The following is a 26315-nucleotide window of genomic DNA, read 5'->3' as shown; positions in this document are numbered from 1 at the left end:
TATGCTATGTTTGGCACTGTTGTGACAGTATGTTGTTACTATTTCATCACTGTATTGTGGTACTTATTTAGACACCGTGTTTCACTTGGGCACTCTTCGGACTAGCAGTGTGTGTTGGTATTACTTCAGCACTGTATGGTGGTACTTATGAGGGCATGGTGTGGCACTTGGGCACTCTACGGATTTGTAGTGTATGTTGGTATTTCTTCAGCACTCTATGGTGGTACTTACGAGGACATGGTGTGGCACTTAGGCACTCTATGGATTAGCAGTGTATGTTGTTATTACTTGAGCACTGTACGGTGGTACTTATGAGGGCATAGTGTGGCACTTGGGCACTCTATGGATTAGTAGTGTATGTTGGCATTACTTCAGCACTCTATGGTGGTACTTATGAGGGCATGGTGCGGCACTTGGGCACTCTACGGATTAGCAGTGTATGTTGGTATTACTTCAGCACTCTATGGTGGTAATTATGAGGGCATGTTGTGGCACTTGGGCACTCTATGGATTAGTAGTGTATGGTGGTATTACTTGCTGCACAGATAGTGTTTATTACCGCGCTTTATGGCATTGTGGCAGTGTTATTTGCTGACAGTATGTTGGTATTATGTGAACACTGTACGGTGGTACTTATGAGGGCATAGTGTGGCACTTGGGCACTCTATGGATTAGTAGTGTATGTTGGCATTACTTCAGCACTCTATGGTGGTACTTATGAGGGTATGGTGTGGCACCTGGGCACTCTACTGATTAGTAGTGTATGTTGGTATTACTTCAGCACTCTATGGTGGTATTTATGAAGGCATGTTGTGGCACTTGGGCACTCTATGGATTAGTAGTGTATGGTGGTATTACTTGCTGCACAGATAGTGTTTATTAACGCGCTGTATGGCATTGTGGCAGTGTTATTTGCTGACAGTATGTTGGTATTATGTGAACACTGTACGGTGGTACTTATGAGGGCATAGTGTGGCACTTGGCCACTCTATGGATTAGTAGTGTATGTTGGCATTACTTCAGCACTCTATGGTGGTACTTATGAGGGCATGGTGTGGCACCTGGGCACTCTACGGATTAGTAGTGTATGTTGGTATTACTTCAGCACTCTATGGTGGTATTTATGAAGGCATGTTGTGGCACTTGGGCACTCTATGGATTAGTAGTGTATGGTGGTATTACTTGCTGCACAGATAGTGTTTATTACCGCGCTGCATGGCATTGTGGCAGTGTTATTTGCTGACAGTATGTTGGTATTATGTGAACACTGTACGGTGGTACTTATGAGGGCATAGTGTGGCACTTGGGCACTCTATGGATTAGTAGTGTATGTTGGCATTACTTCAGCACTCTATGGTGGTACTTATGAGGGCATGGTGTGGCACCTGGGCACTCTACGGATTAGTAGTGTATGTTGGTATTACTTCAGCACTCTATGGTGGTATTTCTGAAGGCATGTTGTGGCACTTGGGCACTCTATGGATTAGTAGTGTATGGTGGTATTACTTGCTGCACAGATAGTGTTTATTACCGCGCTGTATGGCATTGTGGCAGTGTTATTTGCTGACAGTATGTTGGTATTATGTGAACACTGTATGGTGGTAATTACTATACTGTTTGGGGGGTTTTCAGGATTAGGTGGTGACATCACAGTACAGCATAGGTTTTAACCAGCATATGGCATTGTATATGGGTGCTGACACTGTATGGCAGAGTTATTTGTACCGTAAATGGCAGTAAACCATACGGAGGTGTTGAAGGTCCCATACATGTTTTTACCAGTCACAGTGAACGGTTGAAAACCGAGTTGGCGGCACTAGATAATACAGCCAATAGATCCACTCCAGAAAACAGGCGAAGACTTGTAGGAACAGCTGGGAGATTGCTTGGAGACGTAACGTTCTGTATCCCGGCCATTGTTATAGCTGTCAGTGCCGAGGGGCCAGTATTGGGGGTCTCTCTGAAAGCAAAGTATCCGGGCCCTGAGTGCAGAGCTTTGGACCTGGCTTTGAACCCTTCCTTGGTATCTAGAAGCCCCTGTACTCGGAGTTAACCCCTCGCGTCTCTTCCTTCTCCCGACACGAATCCGTCGCTGTCAGGCTGCCAAGATTCGAAACAATGGCTGTCGAAACCGTGCTCGGAGCTTGGACAAGGAGTTTTGTGTCTGCACAGTGCGGTCCCAGAGGCGTATATAATGCAGAACAGGGACGTGTGCGGAGTATCGCCGTGTGCCCGGAGAGATGCCATTTACCTGCCACCCCTTGGTGCAATAACCCACACCGTGCTCCGGAACCTTCTATTAACACCTTACTGCCTTCAGGGCCAAAAATTCCCTCTGCCCCAAGAGCTGACAATCTATGCAGCACAAGATCTGGATTCTTTCAGCCACAACTGAAATTCTGTGCCCAAGAGCTGACGATCAAAGCTTATTTAGTGTTACGTAAAGGCGAACAATCTGAGTCCTCAGTGTAAGGACTACAGCTCCCATAGTTTCAGATTGTCCTTTGATGTAACCCCTTGCATGCCAGATTACCTCTATCTCAACTCAGTATTATTAGGACAGAATTAGGGCAATTTACATTCTTTCAGAAAATATCAGCGGAGCAGGGAACAGAGAAGGAAAGATGAATGTTAAATGATTGCACACTGAGCGGCGGAGAAAAAACGCAACGTATCCATCCATATATTAATACCAACTTCTCATCAGCGAGCAGCCGGAGGCGGCAGTACTGAGCAGGAATGGAGCCGAGCACCTGCAACATCGATACTATCATTCTGCCTCATCTACATCACACAGTAATAACTACACAACCTACATAGCGGCAGTATTATAGTAGTTACATTCTTATACATAGGAGCAGTATTATAGTAGTTATATTCTTATACATAGGAGCAGTATTATAGTAGTTATATTCTTGTACATAGGAGCAGTATTATAGTAGTTACATTCTTATACATAGGAGCAGTATTATAGTAGTTATATTCTTGTACATAGGAACAGTATTATAGTCGTTATATTCTTGTACATAGGGGCAGTATTATAGTAGTTATATTCTTGTACATAGGGGGCAGTATTATAGTAGTTATATTCTTGTACATAGGGACAGTATTATAGTAGTTATATTCTTGTACATAGGGGGCAGTATTATAGTAGCTATATTCTTGTACATAGGGGCAGTATTATAGTAGCTATAATCTTGTACATAGGAGCAGTATTATAGTAGTTATATTCTTGTACATAGGGGGCAGTATTATAGTAGTTATATTCTTGTACATAGGAGCAGTATTATAGTATTATAGTAATTATATTCTTGTACATAGGGGGCAGTATTATAGTAGTTATATTCTTGTACATAGGAGCAGTATTATAGTAGTTATATTCTTGTACATAGGGGCAGTATTATAGTAGTTATACTCTTGTACATAGAGGGCAGTATTATAGTAGTTATATCCTTGTACATAGGAGCAATATTATAGTAGTTATATTCTTGTACATAGGGGAAGTATTATAGTAGTTATATTCTTGTACATAGGAGCAGTATTATAGTAGTTATATTCTTGTACATAGGTGGCAGTATTATAGTAGTTATGTTCTTGTACATAGAGGGTAGTATTGTAGTTATATTCTTGTACATAGGAGCAGTATTATAGTAGTTATATACTTGCACACAGGGGGTAGTATTATAGTAGTTATATTCTTGTACATAGGGGGCAGTATTATAGTAGTTATATCCTTGTACATAGGGGACAGTATTATAGTAGTTATATTCTTGTACATAGGGGCAGTATTATACTAGTTATATTCTTGTACATAGGAGCAGTATTATAGTAGTTATATCCTTGTACATAGGGACAGTATTATAGTAGTTAGTAACATAGCAACATAATTTTGAAGACTGAAGGAAGACCTTATGTCCATCTAGTTCAGCCTATTTTTAGTGCAGCTGATCTGCATTGTTGATCCTGGGGAAGGCAAAAAACCCACAGAGTAGAAGCCAATTTTCTCCATAGGGAAAAAAATTCCTTCCCCTAAGCTGGGTCAACCATCTACCTATAATATTCTGTTATTCGTAACCGTCTATACTGTTACTCACAAGAAAAGCATCCATTCCTTTCTTACATTCATTCAGTGAGTTGGCCATCACCACTTCCTCAGGAAGAGAATTCCAGAGCCTCACTGCTCTTACCGTGAAGAACCCTCTTCTATGCTGGTGCAGAAATTGTCTTTCCTCCAAGCGAAGAGAATGCCCCCTTGTTCTTGTCACAGTCCTTGGTACAAACAGTTCATTGGAGAGATCTCTGTATTGCCCTCTGATATACTTGTACATATATATTAGGTCTCCCCTAAGTCTTCTCTTTTCTAGAGTAAATAGACCTAATTTTGATAACCTTTCTGGGTATTGTAGTGAACCAACTCCATTTATCATTTTAGTAGCCCGCCTTTGAACCCTTTCAAGTTCAGTAATGTCTTTCTTGAGCACCGGCGTCCAAAATTGCACACAATACTCCAAGTGTGGTCTGACGAGTGATTTGTACAGAGGGAGAATTATGTTTTCATCTCGTGCCCCAGACCTCTTCTAATGCATCCCATGACCCTATTTGCTTTGGTGGCAGCTGCCTGACACTGGGCACTCCGATTTAGCTTCTAATTTACTAAGATGCCTAAGTCTTTTTCCATGTCTGATTTCCCCAGCAGTTTCCCATTTAGTAAGTAATTGTAGCATCTGTTCCTCCTTCCCATGTGCATAACCTTACACTTATCTGTGTTAAACCTCATTTGCCATTTTTCAGCCCAATTCTCCAATTTACTCAAATCTGTCTGTAGTTGCAAACTGTCCTCCTTTGTGTTAACTACCTTACATAGTTTTGTATCATCTGCAAATACTGATATTTTACTGTGTGAGCCATCCACTAGATCATTAATAAATATATTAAATAGTAGGGGGCCCAATACAGAACCCTGTGGTACCCCACTAGTAACCCTGGCCCAATCTGAGGATGCCCCATTAATAACCACTCTTTGTTTTCTATCACTAAGCCAGCTACCTACCCATCTACACACATTTTCCCCTAGCCCAAGCTTTCTCATCTTACTTACCAATCTTTCATGTGGGACAGTGTCACATGCTTTAGAGAAGTCGAGATAAATGACATCAAATGATTCTCCTTGGTCCATTTGAGAGCTTACATCCTCATAGAAGCTGGTCAGGTTAGTTTGACAGGAGCGATCCTTCATAAATCCATGTTGATATGGAGTTAAACATTTATTAACATTGAGATATTCCATGATGGTATCCCTTAGAAACCCTTCAAAAATTTTACCCACAACAGATGTTAAGCTTACCGGCTGTCATGATACCAGTGCTGGGTGACCGGCACTGCTGGGGTTAATGTTCTGACCTCAGTGCAGACTCTCATCTGCACACCTGGGACCTATTAGGGTGGCCTCTCATTGGTTCTGGGGAGACTTCTTATAGCCTCAGGACGCTCCCATCCCCGTCAGTTATACTTTCGCCCTTGGCATAGTGTGGTGACCCCTGAGTGTGTTTTTGCTGTGTTCTGGTTGCTTGATTCTCTGTGTATGACTCGGTCTGTTCTCTGGATTCTGCTTTGGATTCTGCCTGGCACCTTCTACGTCCGTTTGGTTTTTGATCTCTGCTTGGCCCTGACTGTCCGTTCTGTCTCATCCCTGGTACTGTATTGATATCTTGTGTATGACCTTTGGCTTTGTCTGACCTCCTGTCTGTTTATCCCTCCTGTACCTCGCTTGCCTGTATTGTGCATGACCCCCGCTTTGCCCGACTTTGAGTTTTCTACCTTCTATGAAAGGATGCTAAGCCCCGCCCCCTTGCAGTCACATGACCGTTCACATGACCGTAGGTCCTGTGCCGGCTTGCTAAACTTCGACATTCAGGTCCTGTGCATCTTTATTTTCCGGCTGTTCTTGTCCCCAGGGGTCCCTACGGTGCGGGTGAGTCCCTGCTTAGCGGAGGCTGTACGCCGGCGCTGTCAAGACCCTGACACCGGCCTATAGTTTCCAGGTTCCCTTTTACACCCCTTTTTGAATATTGGTACCACATTTGCTTGCCGCCAATCAAAAGGAACAGACCCTGTTTCTATAGAGTCTTTAAATATAAGGAATAGAGGCCTGTCTATCACATTACTTAACTCCCTTAATACCCGAGGGTGAATGCCATCAGGGCCTGGTGATTTGTCAATTTTAATCTTACTAAGGCGGTTCTGCACTTCTTCCTGGGTTAGGCAGGTAATACTTAATGGGGAGTTTACATTATCACTCTGCATTTCCCCTGGCAAATCCTGTTCCTCTGTGAACACTGTTGAGAAAAAAGTATTATGTAAATTCTTGTACATAGGGGGAGTATTATAGTAGTTATATTCTTGTACATAGGGAGCAGTATTATTTTAGTTATACTCTTGTACATAGGTGACAGTATTATAGTAGTTATATTCTTGTACATAGGGGGAGTATTATAGTTATATTCTTGTACATAGGGGGCGGTATTATAGTAGTTATATTCTTGCACATAGGAGCAGTATTATAGTAGTTATATTCTTGTACGTAGGGGGAGTATTATAGTAGTTATATTCTTGCACATAGGAGCAGTATTATAGTAGTTATACTCTTGTACATAGAGGGCAGTATTATAGTAGTTATATTCTTGTACATAGGGGTAGTATTATAGTAGTTATACTCTTGTACATAGGGGCAGTATTATTGTAGTTATATTCTTGTACATAGGGGGCAGTATTATAGTAGTTATATTCTTGTTTATAGGGGGAGTATTATAGTAGTTATATTCTTGTACATAGGGGCAGTATTATTGTAGTTATATTCTTGTACATAGGGGCAGTATTATAGTAGTTATATTCTTGCACATAGGGGGAGTATCATAGTAGCTACAGTTGTGGCCAAAAGTATTGACACCCCTGCAATTCTGTCAGATAATACTCAGTTTCTTCCTGAAAATGATTGCAAACACAAATTCTTTGGTATTATTATCTTCATTTAATTTGTCTTAAATGAAAAAACACAAAAAGAATTGTCCTAAAGCCAAATTGGATATAATTCCACACCAAACATAAAAAAGAGGGTGGACAAAAGTATTGGCAATGTTTGAAAAATCATGTGATGCTTCTCTAATTTGTGTAATTAACAGCACCTGTAACTTACCTGTGGCACCTAACAGGTGTTGGCAATAACTAAATCACACTTGCAGCCAGTTGACATGGATTAAAGTTGATTCAACCTCTGTCCTGTGTCCTTGTGTGTACCACATTGAGCATGGAGAAAAGAAAGAAGACCAAACAACTGTCTGAGGACTTGAGAAACCAAATTGTGAGGAAGCATGAGCAATCTCAAGGCTACAAGTCCATCTACAAAGACCTGAATGTTCCTGTGTCTACTGTGCGCAGTGTCATCAAGAAGTTTAAAGCCCATGGAACTGTGGCTAACCTCCCTAGATGTGGACGGAAAAGAAAAAAATTGACAAGAGATTTCAACGCAAGAGTGAGCGGATGTTGGATAAAGAACCTCGACTAACATCCAAACAAATTCAAGCTGCCCTGCAGTCCGAGGGTACAACAGTGTCAACCCGTACTATCCATCGGCGTCTGAATGAAAAGGGACTATATGGTAGGAGACCCAGGAAGACACCGCTTCTTACCCCAAGGCATAAAAAAGCCAGGCTGGAGTTTGCCAAAACTTACCTGAAAAAGCCTAAAACGTTTTAGAAGAATATTCTCTGGTCAGATGAGACAAAAGTAGAGCTTTGTGGGCAAAGGCATCAACATAGAGTTTACAGGAGAAAAAAAGAGGCATTCAAAGAAAAGAACACGGTCCCTACAGTCAAACATGGCGGAGGTTCCCTGATGTTTTGGGGTTGCTTTGCTGCCTTAGGCACTGGACTGCTTGACCGTGTGCATGGCATTATGACGTCTGAAGACTACCAACAAATTTTGCAGCATAATGTAGGGCCCAGTGTGAGAAAGCTGGGTCTCCCTCAGAGGTCATGGGTCTTCCAGCAGGACAATGACCCAAAACACACTTCAAAAAGCACTAGAAAATGGTTTGAGAGAAAGCACTGGAGACTTCTAAGGTGGTCAGCAATGAGTCCAGACCTGAATCCCATAGAACACGTGTGGAGAGATTTAAAAATGGCAGTTTGGAGAAGGCACCCTTCAAATATCAGGGACCTGGAGCAGTTTGCCAAAGAAGAATGGTCTAAAATTCCAGCAGAGCATTGTAAGAAACTCATTGATGGTTAGCGGAAGCAGTTGGTCGCAGTTATTTTGGCTAAAGGTTGTGCAACCAAGTATTAGGCTGAGGGTGCCAATACTTTTGTCTGGCCCATTTTTGGAGTTTTGTGTGAAATGTTCAATGTTTTGCTTTTTGCTTCATTCTCTTTTGTGTTTTTTTCATTTAAGACAAATTAAATGAAGATAATAATACCAAAGAATTTGTGTTTGCAATCATTTTCAGGAAGAAACTGAGTATTATCTGACAAAATTGCAGGGGTGTCAATACTTTTGGCCACAACTGTATATTCTTGTACATAGGGACAGTATTATAGTAGTTATATTCTTGTACATAGGAGCAGTATTATAGTAGTTATATTCTTGCACATATGGGCAATATTATAGTAGTTATATTCTTGTACATAGGAGCAGTATTATATTATACTCTTGTACATAGGGGGCAGTAATATAGTAGTTATATTCTTGTACATAGGAGCAGTATTATAGTAGTTATATTCTTGTACATAGGGGCAGTATTATAGTAGTTATATTCTTGTACATAGGAGCAGTATTATAGTAGTTATATTCTTGTACATAGGAGCAGTATTATATTATACTCTTGTACATAGGGAGCAGTATTATAGTAGTTATATTCTTGTATATAGGAGCAATATTATAGTAGTTATATTCTTGTACATAGGAGCAGTATTATAGTAGTTATATTCTTGTACATAGGGGGCAGTATTATAGTAGTTACATTCTTGTACATAGGGGCAGTATTATAGTAGTTATATTCTTGTATATAGGGGCAGAATTATAGTAGTTATATTCTTGTATATAGGGGGCAGTATTATAGTAGTTACATTCTTGTACATAGGTGGCAGTATTATAGTAGCTATATTCTATATATGGGAGGCAGTATTATAATAGTTATATTCTTGTACATAGGGGGCAGTATTATAGTAGTTATATTCTTGTACATAGGAGCTGTATTATAGTAGTTATATTCTTGTACATAGGAGGCAGTATTATAGTAGTTATATTCTTGTACATAGGAGCAGTATTATAGTAGTTATATTCTTGTACATAGGGGGCAGTATTATAGTAGTTATATTCTTGTACATAGGGGGCAGTATTATAGTAGTTATATTCTTGTACATAGGAGCAGTATTATAGTAGTTACTTCCCCTATGTACAAGAATATATTATAGTAGTTATATTCTTGTACATAGGGGGCAGTATTATAGTAGTTATATTCTTGTACATAGGGGCAGTATTATGGTAGTTATATTCTTGTACATAGGGGCAGTATTATAGTAGTTATATTCTTGTACATAGGGGCAGTATTATAGTAGTTATATTCTTGTACATAGGGGCAGTATTATAGTAGTTATATTCTTGTACATAGGGGCAGTATTATAGTAGTTATATTCTTGTACATAGGAGCAGTATTATAGTAGTTATATTCCTGTACATAGGGGACAGTATTATGGTAGTTATATTCTTGTACATAGGAGCAGTATTATAGTAGTTATATTCTTGTACATAGGGGCAGTATTATAGTAGTTATATTCTTGTACATAGGGGCAGTATTATAGTAGTTATATTCTTGTACATAGGGGGCAGTATTATAGTAGTTATATTCTTGTACATAGGGGCAGTATTATGGTAGTTATATTCTTGTACATAGGGGCAGTATTATAGTAGTTATATTCTTGTACATAGGGGCAGTATTATAGTAGTTATATTCTTGTACATAGGGGCAGTATTATAGTAGTTATATTCTTGTACATAGGGGCAGTATTATAGTAGTTATATTCTTGTACATAGGGGCAGTATTATGGTAGTTTTATTCTTGTATATAGGGGCAGTATTATAGTAGTTATATTCTTGTACATAGGAGGCAGTATTATAGTAGTTATATTCTTGTACATAGGGGCGGTACAATAGTAATTATAGTCTCGATGAAATTTAAAAATGTATTCTGTAGTATCATTTACAATCTTGAGTCTCAGAAGTTGGTGTACATTGCATGGAAAAGTTGTGTAAATGCTGTGATGGGCGTTTTTTTGTTCGGTCATTTTTTCCAGGCAGGTCTTTATTTACCATCTGGTTGTTAGACTGCGGCTTACACATTGGTGTATGTATAGAGATAGGAGTGTAGCTATCATTATGGCAGTTATTGCATGCTCCATATTTGGGAAGAATAACCGGGATGGGTGACACATCTGCAGGAGAGAAGGGGCCAGGAACTGGTTATATTGTTATTCAGCAAAACATCAGATTCCTGTTTTGTTTTGTTTTTTGTAGCGGGGGGGGGGGGCTAAAAATGATTGTTTTCACTTCACCATCACTACAGCGATGTAATTATCCGTTAACCGCTTCCTTGCCAGATAAGCTAGCAGTAAACAATGGCACAGAATATTAGGGAAGAGGAGGGGGGTACTTACGGTACTTTAAACTGCATAATGATGGGAAAAAGGAAATGGCCATCTCCATTCACCATTGTACAGCGATCCAGAGCGGTCCCGTGCTTGAAGTGAAGAATGAGACATGACTTAGTAATGCGCACTTACACCACATGTACGGACTTCTGTCATTTTGTAACAGTTTTTGTTACACAAAATGCAGTTGTTTTACACAGAATATAGTTTAGTAATTGTTTTGAGGAAGGATCGACTGGACTACGAGGTCCCAAAGAAGTTTTTTAGAAGATTTTGTGACCTTAGTTAATAGTAAGTGGCACTAAGGAGAATTTTGAGAAACTGTTTTTTTCCTTCCGTGACACTGAATATCATTTTGTGGCACAAATGAAAGTTAACGGGTGGTTTTGAATAGATAAGGTGTTCTATAAAGTCTGTGAGGTGTTTTCTAGGAACTTTGTTTTTGACCAAGACTTCTTTTTTTGTACCAGTTCTTTAATATTCTGTGGCACCACATACGATTTTGTGAAGCACATTTTTTCTTCTGTGACACAGCCTATTGTTTTCTGGCACCACTAAAAGTGTTTTTGATTGTTTTTGAATTGTTGAGGTGTTCTATAAAGTTGGTGAGATCTTTTCTAGAAATGTTGGTGGTGAAGACTCAGTAGGAAAATATCAATTAATATTTTGTAGTACGAAATACAATTTTGTGGAAGAGATTTTGTGATTTTTTTTTTTTGCCCAGAATATCACTCAGATGGCATAATTTAGGCTTTCATATCTGTTTACTTTTGGCAATTATTAGTGCTTGAAGAATGAATTTTGTAGTGCTAAGCGAACTGTTGAAATCAGATCATAGAGGCCAGAACATGTCTAGGAGCACCTGGCTGTTACTGTACACGAAAGATGACCATGATCATGGCATGGTGATGTCACTGCAGACTTTTAGGGGTTACTGCCCCCATCTTCTGACATGTTTTCCATTTCGCCTAGTTACTCTGGTTTTCAAGCCATAGATAGTTACCGGGACAAAGAGGGCAGGAAATGTATATCTTACCATATATGAGATGGAAGTGGGTTATACATATGGTAGGGGGAGGAGAGGCGTCCTGATTAGGATTCTCTGCTGCCGGTGGAGCTGAGAAGAGACAATCTGTGAGTCTGACACCTGGAGGGAGATGATGGGGAGAAAGGTTAGACATGTGCCACCCTCCTGATAAGTGACTGCACATTCTCACGTGGAGACCGCGATGCTACATGTGAAGCTCTCATCTCGGGTACCAAGGTCTATATCTTCTCAGGTCTCATGTTGTATGATGGTGAACTCCAACACAGTTACATCTTTTCTGAAGAACTTACAGTTAGTTATATGTCACCTGCAGTGTTCAGGAAGGCAAAGCCAAAATGCAGGCTTGGACTAGCCCACAGGAGAACAGGAGAATCCTCCGGTAGGCCGCTCTGAAGAAGTGCTAATGAGTAGTGCAGAAAAAAGTATTGTCTTATCGTTCATTAAGCAAGATAGTCATATTAATATTACCTAGAAGCAAAAGTACAGAACAGTGGGCACCAAGAATCACTGGCGGGCCTTTACCAACACAGTCCGACACTGCGAATAGGTGTAATATCTATCTATCTTCTATTTATTATCTACCTATCTATCATTTATCTGTATATCATCTATTATCTAGCTATCTATCATCTATCTATCCAATCATTATCTATCTATCATCTATATATCTATCATCTATCTATCCATCTATCTCATATCTATCTATCTTTCTATCTGTCTCATATCTATCTATCTATCTATCTATCTCTTATCTGTCTGCAGTATCTGTCTCTCCTGTTCGACTCTTCCAGGTGAGCCATCGGTCTCCGTATCGGTGCTGCCTGGTCCATATCACTGCAGAGTCAGTCATCTGCCATTCAGGAGTCTGGGAAAGCTGGACGACACTTTCGTAGAAAGCATTCGATCTGTAACCTCTGAGCCCAGCCATGATCCCCCTGTGGATGCAGAGGAGGGGTGGAGGCTGCTGCTGGGAATCTGTGTTTGGGAGTGAAGGGGCCACTTTTGAGGGAATAGTCAGATTTTGCAGGTTTACAGACCGAGGGGAGATGTTGTTCGCTCACATCTTGGCCTGTTTATGGTTTTCTTAATTTTCCAAGCAGATTTTTTCTCATTCGTGAGAAATAAAGACAGGAAACGTATGTGTCCTCACTACGAAACCAACACAGTGGAGGGCAGCATGGGGGGGGGGGCAGAATTAACCCTGATCTGCCAGAGGTTTAGATTTACTGCTTTGTGGTAAATCAGGATGATCTGGATGTATAGTAGAAGGAGGAGGTCATCTTCTTAGGACTCTGCACTCTGTATGTTAGTCCTCCACAGATCTGTATCTAGACATGGACAAAGCAGACCTCTTGGGTGGGGTGAGGCCTCCCAATGCGACAGTGGTCCTTGATTCATAGATGTGAGACTTACCCTTTAGTGATCAATACCGTAACATCCCCTCACAGTAGTTATGAGGGTCACTAAACTTCATGTAGCCAACATCTTTATAGTCTGCAGTGAGTGATGGGATCTTTATCCAACAATCCTTAATAAAGCATGTAACATGCCAAGGATAGGCTGGCCCCGCGCCAAAACAGATGCGGGATGCTTCTTAAAAGTAAACTTAGCCACCCCTTGTTGTGGGATGGCGTGTGTCTCTGTCATTTATCTTGTCATGCCATGATTACTGAACAGTTGTGCATGTCACCCCGTCATAGCCGCCGGGCTCTCGTCATATTGTTCTGTGAGTGATACAGTTATGCCATCTGTCACTGGGCATTTTGTCACCAGGCTTACTAAAGTAATACACCAGCTTCTGTAATAGTAATATGGCTACAACCCCCAGCAGGCCATGCTGCTGTCAGTGACAGTATATTTTACTGCCCCCTAGAGGTATGAAATATACCAAAATGGCCACTGCCCCCACACCGACACTCACTCCCATGATACATCTCTACAATCTTACAATCCTACTGCAAGTGCCTTGTTTCCTTGTAGATGACGGTGGAGCTCACATTTTCTTCTTTGTTGGTAGACTTGTGGCAGTTGTACAGGTATTCTTTAAGGACCTTGCATAATTTGTGCTGTATTTCTGCCTGTTCCTTACCACCTAGGAGATCATTAAAATGAATCTGTCACCCCATTTTTCGACTATCAGCTGCCGGAACTGCCATCAGGGGCTTATCTACAGAATTCTGTAATGCTGTAGATAAGCCCCCGATGTAACCTGAAAGAGAAGAAAAACAAGTTAGATTATACTCACCCAGGGGCGGTCCGGCTCCGGAGGGTGTTGCGGTCCGGTCCGGCGCCTCCCATCTTCTAACGGTGACGTCCTCTTCTTTGCTTCCCATTGTGGCTCCTGCGCAGGCGCCGGAAAAGGTCAGAGAGGTCCGGTGCCTGCGCACTGCTGGACTGTGATCTGCTCTCAACACCCATCGGACCAAAACCGGACCCGGCCCGCCCCTGGGTGAGTATAATCTAACTCGTTTTTCTTCTCTTTCAGGTTATATCGGGGGCTTATCTACAGCATTACAGAATGCTGTAGATAAGTCCCTGATGGCGGTGCCAGCAGCTGATAGTCGAAAAATGGAGTGACAGATTCTCTTTAATGTCCTATGTAATAACTATTTGTCTTAATAAAAAGCTTGGACCATGTTCCCTTCAAATGTGGGGCATTTCTTAAAATTGACAGTCCCCTATAGAGCAATACTATGATGTCAATGTCTTTCTTTTCTGTCCAGTTTGGCTAATTTCCCTGATTATAGTTCAAACCTTTTTTGATGGTTGGAACTGCAGTTGCATCTCCTCAATGAGATCCAGTACCCCCATTTGCTCTAACACCAGAGCTTCCCTTCATCGAGGCAGAACATGGCATAGTGACTGACTGTTATCAGAGAAAGCCAGAGAATCATAGAATCATAGAATCATAGAATCGTAGAGTTGGAAGGGACCTCCTGGGCCATCTGGTCCAACCCCCTGCTCAAAGCAGGATTCGCTAAATCATCCCAGTCAGATGTCTGTCCAGCCTCTGTTTGAAGACTTCCATTGAAGGAGAACTCACAACTTCTCGTGGCAGCCTGTTCCACTCATTGATCACTCTAACTGTCAAAAAGTTTTTTCTAATATCTAATCTGTGTCTCCTCCCATTCAGTTTCATCCCATTGCTTCTAGTCTTTCCTTGTGCAAATGAGAATAAAGTTGATCCTTCTACAATGTGACAGCCCTTTAGATATTTGTAGACAGCTATTAAGTCTCCTCTCTGTCTTCTCTTTTGCAAACTAAACATTCCCAAATCCTGCAACCTTTCCTCATAAGACAGGGTTTGCAGACCGGTCACCATTCTGGTCGCTCTTTTCTGAACTTGCTCCAGTTTGTTGATGTCTTTTTTAAAATGTGGTGCCCAAAACTGGACACAATATTCCAGATGAGGTCTGACCAAAGAGGAGTAGAGGGAAATAATGACTTCACATGATCTAGACTGTATGCTTCTGTTAATACATCCTAGAATTGCATTTGCCTTTTTTGCTGCTGCATCACACTGTTGACTCATATTCAGTCTGTGATCTATTAGTATACCCAAGTCTTTTTCACATGTGCTGTTGCTTAGCCCTATTCCTCCCATTCTGTATATGCTTTTTTCATTTTTATTGCCCAGATGTAGTACTTTGCATTTCTCCCTGTTAAAAACCATTCTGTTAGTTGCTGCCCACTTCTCCAGTTTATTTAAATCTTTTTGAATCCTCTCTCTCTCTTCTCTAGTATTAGCTATCCCTCCTAGCTTTGTGTCATCAGCAAATTTAATCAGTTTACCCTCAATTCCTTCATCTAAATCGTTGATAAAGATGTTGAACAATACAGGGCCCAGGACAGAGCCCTGTGGTACTCCACTTGAGGCATTCTTCCAACTGGATGTGCAGCCATTTACGACCACTCTTTGGGTCCGATCACTAAGCCAGTTATGAATCCACCTAACAGTTGCCTTGTCCATTCCATACTTAGTCATTTTTTCAATAAGGATTGTATGAGAGACTTTGTCAAATGCTTTGCTGAAGTCAAGAAATACTATATCTACAGCATTTCCTTGATCCACCCAATCAGTGATACCGTCATAGAAGGAAATTAAGTTAGTCTGACATGACTTATTAGTTACAAACCCATGCTGACTCTGTTTAATCACTTCATTCTTATCCAGGTATTGACATACATGTTGTTTAATAATTTGTTCAAAGATCTTTCCTGGTATAGAAGTCAGACTCACCGGCCTATAGTTGCCTGGGTCTACCTTCTTCCCCTTTTTGAAGATAGGAACAACATTTGCTCTTCTCCAGTCTTCTGGCACTTCTCCTGTTCTCCAAGAATTTTCAAAGATTATGGAGAGGGGTTCAAAAATTTCTTCTGCTATCTCCTTCAGTACTCTGGGGTGTAATTCATCTGGACCTGGAGACTTGAATTCATTTAGGTTAGCTAAGTGTTTCCTCACTATCTTTCTGTTTATAGATATCCTGGATTCTTCTATTCCCTTAATAGGACAGTGAATAACAGTTGATGTTACATTTCCTTTCTTAGAGAAAACAGATGCAAAATAGGAATTTAAAAGTTCAGCCTTCTCAACATCCTGTCTTACCATTTCATCATTTTCATCCTGTAAAAATCCTATAGCATCTTTGACTTTTCTTTTACTTTTGACATATCCCCAAAATCCTTTATTATTGCTTTTGACATCTCTTGCAAGCCTCAATTCATTTTCAGCTTTAGATAATCTGATTTGTGCCCTGCAGGTTCTGCAGACAGCATTATATTCTTCTTTAGATATGCCTCCCTCTTTCCATTTTATAAACATTTTTTTCTTCCTTTTTAGCATGTGCTTAAGTTCTGTGTTCATCCATCCTGGTTTCCTTAAATGCTTCCTATTCTTCCCTCTTTTCGGAATTGTTAACAACTGTGCTTTGAGAATTTCATTTTTCAAGATTTCCCATCCTTCCTGGACATTTTTGTCTTTAAGGATATCCAGCCATTGGATCCCTCCAATTCTCTTTCTGAATCCCTTAAAATCTGCCTTTCTGAAATCTAACCTTGACGTCTGAGTCTTCACAGGTCTTCCTCCTCTAGTTATCCAAAATTCTAAAATAGCATGGTTGCTACCTCCTAGGGTCCCAGCCACTTTTACCTCCTCAACCATTTCCTCCCTGTTTATAAGGATTAGATCCAAGGTAGCAGTTCCCCTTGTTTTCTCCCCTACCTTTTGGAAGATAAAGTTGTCAGCAAGAGAGGATAAGAATTTCCTTGTCCTGTTAGTTTTGCCTGAGAGAGATTCCCAACAAATGTCTGGATAGTTGAAATCTCCCATGACAACTATGTCACTGACCATGTAAATCCAAAATGAAGACAAAACAACTGGGAGCTTGAATTGTACTTGGTTTTGGGATAGTGGATTGGTGGTATTTACATGTTAGGTCTTTAAATATGATGTCTGTATGGATGATTGGTGTGTTTATTCGTACATCATCTTCCCTTGAAGTCTCCAGAACTCATCATCTCTTTCATGGTTTTCTTTCTTCTAAAGAAGAACCATTGAAATTGATTGAAAACTACAACTTGAATACTTTTTTGTAGAATTCTACATTTCTCATTAGATTTTGGACTATTTTGATAGTTCTTGATTATGTCAAGAACCTTTTCTACTGGTTAGGTGTTTTGGATGAATGGTTGAATTAAATATGTAGGAGATCTCCAGAACCCAAAATCTCTTGCTTTGTTCTTCTTCAGAAGAGAATGAGTGAAATTATTGGAAAATAAAGTACATCATCAATATTTCTTAGAATTTTTTTTAAATTCATCATATCCTGGACTATTTCTGGGCCATCAGTTCTTGACGTCCTCACAAACCTTCATCTTTTCCAGGTTCATTGTGGAGCTGATTGGTGAGTTTCTTGACCTGCAGTTTTAGCTTGAGATCTCCAGAACTCAACATCTCGCCTTGGTTCTCCTTCTGATGAACCACTGAAATAGGGTGAAAAAAAAAAGTCCTACTTGAATGTTTCTTAGGAAATGTCTAAATTCCTCATTAGAGTCTATATACGTTTTCTACATCACCAGTTCTTGATGTTTTCAAGAGCCTTCATCATCTTCTGTTTTGGAATTTGGTTTAACATGTGGAATAAGCATATCTTGAAGATCTTCAGAACTTGATATTTCGTTCTTTGTTCTCTTACTTTAGAAGAAGAACCATTGAAATTGGTAAAAAAAAATATATAGTCCATCTTGCATGTTTCTTAGGAAATTTTGAAATTCCTCAGATCCTTGACTGTTTCTGGGATACCAGTTTTTGACGTCTTCTCAAGCTTTGATCTTTTACTGGTTTAGTATATAGTGACTGGTGCGTTTCTTGACCTGCAATATTAGCTTGAGATAATAACTCAACATCTCTCATTTGATACTCCTGAAGAAGAAGAATTGAAATTGGTCAAAGAAAAAGTTCAGCTTCAACATTTTTGTAAGAAATGTCTAAATTCCTTATTAGATTCTGGACTATTTCTGGGCAACCTCATGAACCTTCATCTTCCACTACTCTGGTGTAGAATGACTGGTTTGGAGTTATTCAGTACTCAAGATGCATAGCTAGTTGACATTATCGACCCCAAAAAGTGGGGCTTAGATAGGAGCAGTTAAGGAGACCCTTGCAGAAGGTACAAGCCTTGGCTGGTCCCATCTCTGTTAGGGCAAAAACCAGTGCAGTATTCCTTTTATTGACAGAAACTAGAGAACTGATCCAAGGACAAACAAACAAAAGCCCCTTTTGTTCTTAGAGGCCAAATTTGAGTAGTTGATATCTACTGTTGGCACTGACACAGGACTACGGTAGGTCTGTTATGGCTTGATTGGCCCCTTTTTGGGGTCAAGATATCTTGATTGTACTGAAACCTTATCTGCCAGTTGTGACTGGGCATATCCATGAATACATTATCCAGATTTGTATTCACAGAGAATCCCTGCGGGCTCCGGCAGTGCCCATCACACCTTTTATCATAAGACATGACATAGACACTGCAGGGAGACACACTAGTGAGGATGTCTCAGCTAAATGATATGTCAGCTCTCCTCCCTATGACAATATTGTTTTGACAGCCGCTCAAATAACAGACAATTTGTGTGCGCTGTTCTGCTAGGCTCGTTTTCCCCACGCTCGGTGGCGAAGGCTCTGAAAAATTTTCTCCTTGTCTTCGTCAATGCTTAGGACAGGGAACAAAAAAGGCAGTGAGGTTCCTATTTGTTGCAATAAACATTGTCTACAAACCTTGAAAAAATTTTGACAAATAAATTCAAGTCAATATTTTGTGAATGGGATCTTTTGTCGTACAAAATTCATTTTGGAAGCAAAAAAAAAAAAAAAGTTTGCAATGGTAAATATTAGCTCACATAATGAAATTATAAAATGGCAAACACAATCATTGTCCCTGGCACAAACTGGTAATCTGTCTCAAAAATATTATTTTTATCTGATAAAAAAAATGACAATTTATGAAACATAAAGTTAATAAAACGTGTCACAAAATGAGAAAAAAAGGCAAAAAAAAAACCTTGTTACACAAAATTAAGTTACGCATCAATCTACATGACACCATTTTTTTAAATCTATGTCATGAAATTCTAAAATGAGGCCCATAGTCATGTTCTGTGGCACAAAATGTAAAAATGGGGTACAGAATCGTAATTTGTCTCAAAAAATAGTAACTAGTGTCCCTCCAGACATTATTTTGTGAGACCTAGGTTTTTTTCTGATTTAATATTTTGTGATTTGCAAAATGGATTTTGTGCAACAGAATTTTGCATTTTCTTCATTTTAACCTCTTTGGAGAGATTCCTGCCGTAGAGATGGGTCATAAACTGTATGAAATTTTCTTGTGGAAATCTTGGTCTTCCTCTGGGTTGTTTACAATTTCCAGAACAAAGGCAGGATACGGCTGCGAGGCCGGGAGGCACATCATGGGTACCCTCACACGACTCACAATGAGAAAATCAACAATGGCCCGGAGGGGAAGCAGATTTCAGAAGCAGAGGTCATGCTCCACTTATGGGCACTGACTCTGTGGCAAATGAAAGGGAATTTTGTAAAGAAAAAACCATATATATATATACAAATTGAAAAAAAAAAACCACAAGGTGCATTAGTTATGTCTCCCGGGGGCCAATACTTATGCTGTTCACATCAAAAAAGGTTAATGGTCATCTGAGTCGATGTCCACTTCACGGCTCAGCGTGTTCATCTCTAATGGACGCTCTAAAGTGATTTTGATTTTTCAGAATGAGACTATTGACCAGATAATTTTTCACCCTGGGCTGCCAGATGTGGCAAAGGCCATAGTCATTCTCGAAGTATTAGGATGGAGCAGAAGGATCATGCAAAACCTGTAACAGATGCCCTTGTGGATGTCCGTAACTTGGGTGTGTCCAATCCTTCCCAGAAACGCCTCAAATTGGATGGACCACTCGCTTATGATCTGGTCTGAGGTCTGTCATTTTTATCGGGTCTGCTCTGGGGTCAATATTTTTAGGGATCTGGGCTGTATTTTTAGGGGTCCGGTCTGTGGTCTTTATTTTTAGGGCTCTACACTGGGGTCTACATTTTTGGGGCTCTGGTTTGTGCTCTGTATTTTTAGGGGTCTGAGGTCTGTATTTTAGGGGTCTGTCTGTATGCCATATTTTTAGGGGTCTGCATCCCTCAAGGGGATGCAAACCTCAAGTCTGGTATCTAAATTTATTTTGGGGATGTGGTCTAGACTGGAGCATGATGAAGGGTGTCGTATTTGTGATTCCAATGCTGTGTGTGCTTGGGGGAAGGTCTTAAACAAATGGGAGGGACATAATGTCCAGGAAATTCCACACACATCTTGTTCTCTATCTTTCTATGAAGACTTCTGATACTTCAGCTGCTGTTCCTTTAAATATTACTGCTTTCGGATCTTGGGGTCAGGTATACCGTCCCTTTAAGTTGCTGTCATTCATCCTGTCCGTTTCCTCCTTGCTTCTCGCTGGCTTTCTATGAAACACAAATCTGGTCCCGTCAGGATGGCCAAGTCCCTGATTACATTGTCTTTCTGACAGCGAGAAGTTTCGCCAATTCTTACCTCATGCTCGCTAAGTGCTCGCTGTAATGATGTGAGAGCCGCCAGAGAGCCGCTCACCGACCCCCTGTGGCAAAACGGCACCAAGATAAAGTCTTCACATTTAACCATGTCAGGACCAGTCTTAAAGAGATATTACCCTGAAAAAAACAACAAATCTCTTAATGGGCATCTACACATAAATTAAAGGGAAAGTCTTCTATTCACCACCATGGTTTTTTTTGCTTGTTTATATTGATGAAATGAGGCCTATTATGTTGTGTCCAGTTAATATTTGGCCATGCACTGGAGCCAGGGGCCCGGTAGAAGCCCCAGGCTTATACCAAGTAGTAGATGTTATGGAGTTGTAGTTCTGGAGACATCTTTTAATATTCATTATATTTATTTTGCCTTTGTCATAAGTTTAAGGTCCCTTCCAACTCTACGATTCTATGATTTAGAAGGCAGTGAGTGCCCCTCACAGGGCTCGTGGCCAGAGGGCCATACGTCCTCTGAGATCCCCAGACCGGCACAATATGGGGGCCTAATCCAATGAAAGATCCCCATTATTGTGAGGATGCCCCTGGCCACCATCAATCTTGCAGGTAATAGATTAGTAGTGATTGATGAGCCGCGCCGTTATTCTCTGCCGCGCCTCTCCCCTATAATGTGACCGCCATGCTCCCTTCCTCCCCAGATTGATTGTAGACTCTGACAAATTAGAAATTATTTCTTAGCGAACCGATCAATCCGGGAGTTTTCTCACCCATGAACATGGGTGAGGGAGGGGCGGACGCTCAAGCTATGGAGGCCACTTTGTGGGCCAGGGAGGACGAGAGCAAGTGTCACTTCATATAGTCAATAATACTATATAACAGACTGCCCACCCGTAATATATAAAACACTGGACTTTAATAGCGGTGTGCCCGGTCAAACGGGACTGACCCGGCGAATATAAAGTGAAAGTGCTCTTTTGTTCATCTAGACTTCATGCAATTGTAACACACCCTCAGCTGTGACATGTATCAGATCTGAGTGCCATTGGGTTCCAGTGCCATTGCCTTGTAGCATTCTTTTAAAAGAGGACTTGTACCTAAATTTTATAGAAATCAGGACATGGCATTAATATGTGCTGTTGTATGATCCGGGAAGCTCTATGGAGGCCTTTATGAATATTTTTATTGTGTTACTGTCCCTTTTAAGATGGCTTCATCCTCTAGGAAGAACGGTAATTAATCTTCTCCACTTCCTTTCCCTAACAAACTAATCTGAGCGGTGTGAAGCCAAAATGATAGGTATGGTGATGTGAGTCACCCATGGCCCTGGCTCAATGTCGGCGATGAGGAGGCGGAAGCACAAGCGAGCGAGACAAGGGGGTGAGACAGTGCAGGGGATGGGGGAGGTCTGTTTTGTCTGTAAGTAAAAATATAACTAATAAAGTTGTAAAAAGGCAACTTATATAATCAGTACTCCACCCCTATAGGTATTGGCCATGAATATTACATTAGATGTGGAGCACACGAAAAGGAGCACAACATTTGGAATAAGTGCAGAGGTGGGATCTCTACATTAGGAGAGTAGGGGATGGAGTCTATTATAAACATGAAAAGTAAGTGTGAAACCGTGTGATAATAAAAGCGAAGGGGACCTACATTAAATGCAAAGAGCAGGGGCAGAGAGTATAATAAACACAAGTAGCGGAGGAGCTTATGATATATGCAAAGAGCAGGGGTGAAGAATATTTAGAAGCAAAAAGGACAAGGGTGGAGCCTCGGATAAATACAAAACGGGATGGAGCCTTTGAGAAATACAAAGAGCAGAGGCAGAGCCTATGAGAAATACAAAGAGCAGGGATGGGGTGGAGCCTATGAGAAATACAAAGCGTAGGGGTGGAGCCAGCAATAAACAAAGAGAGCAGGGGGTGCAGCCTACATTAAACACAAGAAGCAAGGTTAGAACCTGCGATAAATGCAAAGATTGGGTGGAGCCTATGATAAATACAAAGAGCAGGGGAGGTGCATACGAGAAATACTAATAGCAGGGCTGGAGCCTATGATAAATAGAAAGAGCAGGAGTATGAGATATAGAGCAGTGGCAGAGCCTATGAGAAATAGAAAGAGCAGGGGCAGAGCCTGTGAGAAATACAAAGAGCAGGGGAGGAGCCTATTATAAATACAAAGAGCAGGGGAGGAGCCTGTGAGAAATACAAAGAGCAGGGGAGGAGCCTATTATAAATACAAAGAGCAGGGGAGGAGCCTGTGATAAATACAAAGAGTAGGGGAGGAGCCTGTGATAAATACAAAGAGCAGGGAAGGAGCCTGTCATAAATATAAAGAGCAGGGGAAGAGCCTGTCATAAATACAAAGAGCAGGGGAGGAGCCTGTGATAAATACAAAGAGTAGGGGAGGAGCCTGTCATAAATACAAAGAGCAGGGGAGGAGCCTGTCATAAATACAAAGAGCAGGGGAGGAAACTGTCATAAATACAAAGAGCAGGGGAGGAGCATGTCATAAATACAAAGAACAGGGGGAAGAGCCTATGACAAATACAAAGAGCAGGGGAGGAGCCTATGAGAAATACAAACGAGCAGGGAGTAGCATATGAAAAATAGAACAGGGGCAGACCCTATGATAAATACAAAGAGCCGGGGTAGAGCCTGTGATAAATACAAATAGAAGGGGAGGAGCCTGTGATAAGTACAAAAAGCATGGGTGGAGTGTTATGAATGGGTCACCGAGGAGGAAAAAAACCTAAACATGCTAAGCCCAGAAAAACCAGAGAGGTTGGTAACTATGCAGATTGCAGATCTCTGATCCTAACCACACAACTAGCAGCAGCCGTGGAGCGTACCTACGATGAACCTAGACGCCTCGTCACGGCCGGAGGACTAAATAAGCCTAAAGCAAGAAAAGGGGAAAACTAACTGCCCCAGAGCAGACTCCAAAGGAATAGATAGCCCCCACACATGTATTGACGGTGAAACAAGATGAAAACACAAACACAGGCAGGAAAATAGGCTGAGCAAACAATGGGGCCCAAACTAACTAGAAAGGAGAGGAAAGGAAAGACACTGTCTGCAATCTGCCCAAAACCCTACAAAATAATGTCCAACACTTCTGATAACAAAATTAACCCTGAAGTCACTAGACTTCTCCCACTATATCAGCACTCTGAAATATTCTGAGACAGAGCAAAAAGAGGCCAATCTAATAAGGGACAAAAAGCAAATTGGCAAATACAGATAAATAAGAGTGGAAATTCAGCACAGCCCCAGCCGGGGCTGGCTGACCACACAAAAAACTGAATAGAACAACAAAATCAAGTGTGAACATTAGCAGAGAAAGTTAGCTTGAGCTGACTGGAACAGAGCTGAGAACCAAGACCTGACAAGCAGAAGGAATCACCAGCACCAGAGTAGGGCGTCGGCTGTCTTAAATCCAATCAGATTCCTGAGGTCCAATCGTCATCCTCATTCTCAGGTGGCAGATCTCTACTGATTAAATCAGCCTCACTACCTCCTGTTACCACCAGAGGGAGCCTGGAAGGAGAACTCACAACTGGTAGACCAGAAAATGAACTCACAACAGTGGAACCTATGATAAATGCAAAGAGCAGGGGCAGAGCCTATGAGAAATACTAAGAGCAGGGGAGGAACCTATGAGAAATAGAAAGAGCAGGGGCAGAGCCTGTGAGAAATACAAAGAGCAGGGGAGGAGCCTATGATAAATACAAAGAGCAGGGGAGGAACCTGTCATAAATACAAAGAGCAGGGTAGGAGCGTATAATAAATACAAAGAGCAGGGGTGGAGTGTGAAGGATGATAACTGTTCTCTGAGACAAGCTGAGTGGTTGTCGGTTCCGTTTCCTCATACTCTCATTTCTATGCCGAGGGGGGACCCCTGTGCCATGCCATGTCCCTCACTTGAGTGGAAGGTACTAAAGGCATTCAGCAGGACCTTGGAGGTACTGGGGGGTCTCACTTTCACTTTAAAGTTTATCTTTATTTAGCTTCCCCCCCCACAGTTATTCCCTCCAGGCCTGAACCCATTCCATACCTTTCCATGAGCGAGCAGGTGGAGTCGATAATTCCGAGCGCGCCTCGCTATTGTTCCACTGCAGTTATTACAATTAATCTTGGAGGATAATGCAGGTCAGGGGAAGACGAGGAAGAGAATTTCAAATCGCCTTTTAGTAAATTAAAAGCAAATGGCAGGTGGAGTGTGAAGGTTACAGATCGGTAACTGGGAAATGTAGAGATATAGCAGAGCCGGCGCCTCTTCTGTGATTCCCATCACGTCTCATTCCTCCTCTTCGGAATTGGATCTAATGGATATAGCTATGATGCTTGGAACAGCTTTATTTTTAAATGAATTGGACCTAACCTTTTTACCCAGAAGCTCTTTGTTTTGCAAAGCGGAGAGTCAAGGGGTTAAAACAGCAGTTTGTGTTAGTGGATCAGACAAGCGGTGATTTATGGTGGCGCTAACTATCTCCATCTGGTGCTGACCTCCGTGAGTGCGTCATTTCATTAGGAGGAAGATGCATTGTCATCAAGACTGGGGCCTGTCTGAGGATGAGAAGTAGGGGGTGCATAACTGCCATCATTCAATCATCCTGATCCTCCTGTTTCACAAATCCTACACCTGCCTGTTCCAGTACCTGCATGTGTTTATTGTATCGACTACATCTTTGAAGACCTACACAGGCACAGATGTCGGGCTCTAGAGGAAGAAGCATTGTCGTGAAGGCCGGAGTCAGTCTGGGGATGCGGAGGGTCCAGGATCCTCTTCTTCTGGGCATTCTATGGCACTGCCTGCTCCTGTACCCGCATGTGTTTAATGCATCTGAGCAGACCACCACAGGCACAGACGCGGGGATGTGGAGGAATATGCATTGTCATTAAGGCCGGGATGGTCTGAGGATGAGGAGAGATGTTATGATTGAGTCACCGTAGGAGGCAAAAACAGAAATGCTAGCTAAGTCCAGAAAACCAGAGAAGTTGGCAGCTATCGGATTGCAGACCCCTGAACCTATCAACACAACTAGCAGTAGCCGTGGGGGGTTCCTACGATGCCCTAGACCCCTCGATCACAGCCGGAGAATTAAATAGGCCTAAAGAAAGAAAGGAGAAATCTAAACTGCCCCAGAGCAGACCCCAAAGCAAAAGGCAGCCCCCAACATATAATGACGGTGAAGCAAGATGAAAACACTAACACAGGCAGAAAGATAGACTGAGCAAAGACGGGGCCCAAGCTAACTAGATAGAAAAGGACAGGAAGGCTGCTGTCTGCAATCCGTGAAAAACCCTATGAAAATAAGAGCCAACAGACTGACAGTGAAAAAGGCCCTGAAGACGCTAGGCTTCAAAAAAGCTACTGTATGTCAGTACTCAGGAATATTCTGAAGACAGAGCTACAGGCAAAAGGAGATTCAGCTCACCCCAGCAGGGAATGGCAGAATACAGAAAAGCAAGGAAAACAAAAA

General features: G+C 41.4%; 1 protein-coding gene and 1 long non-coding RNA gene across 6 annotated transcripts in view; one reads left to right on the top strand and one right to left on the bottom strand.

Moving 5' to 3' along the window:
* The window catches only part of SEMA6C (semaphorin 6C), a 232948-nt gene that overhangs the window by 7784 nt on the left and 198849 nt on the right, over window positions 1-26315 (top strand). The gene's annotated exons all lie outside the window — the stretch shown is intronic.
* LOC141082936 (uncharacterized) overlaps window positions 20357-26315 on the bottom strand; it is a 33321-nt gene continuing 27362 nt past the window's right edge. Inside the window, exons 2-3 of the long non-coding RNA XR_012230613.1 lie at window positions 20856-20992; window positions 20357-20767 (exon numbers count right to left, since the gene is read on the bottom strand). This is a non-coding gene — a long non-coding RNA (uncharacterized lncRNA). The remainder of the gene's footprint in view (window positions 20768-20855; window positions 20993-26315) is intronic.

The sequence above is a fragment of the Dendrobates tinctorius genome, unplaced genomic scaffold, assembly GCF_039654945.1.
Source record: "Dendrobates tinctorius isolate UK_male_01 unplaced genomic scaffold, ASM3965494v1 ptg000019l, whole genome shotgun sequence".
Lineage (NCBI taxonomy): Eukaryota > Metazoa > Chordata > Amphibia > Anura > Dendrobatidae > Dendrobates > Dendrobates tinctorius.
Note: the sequence above shows the minus strand (reverse complement) of the source record. Positions and strands in the feature narration are given on the sequence as shown.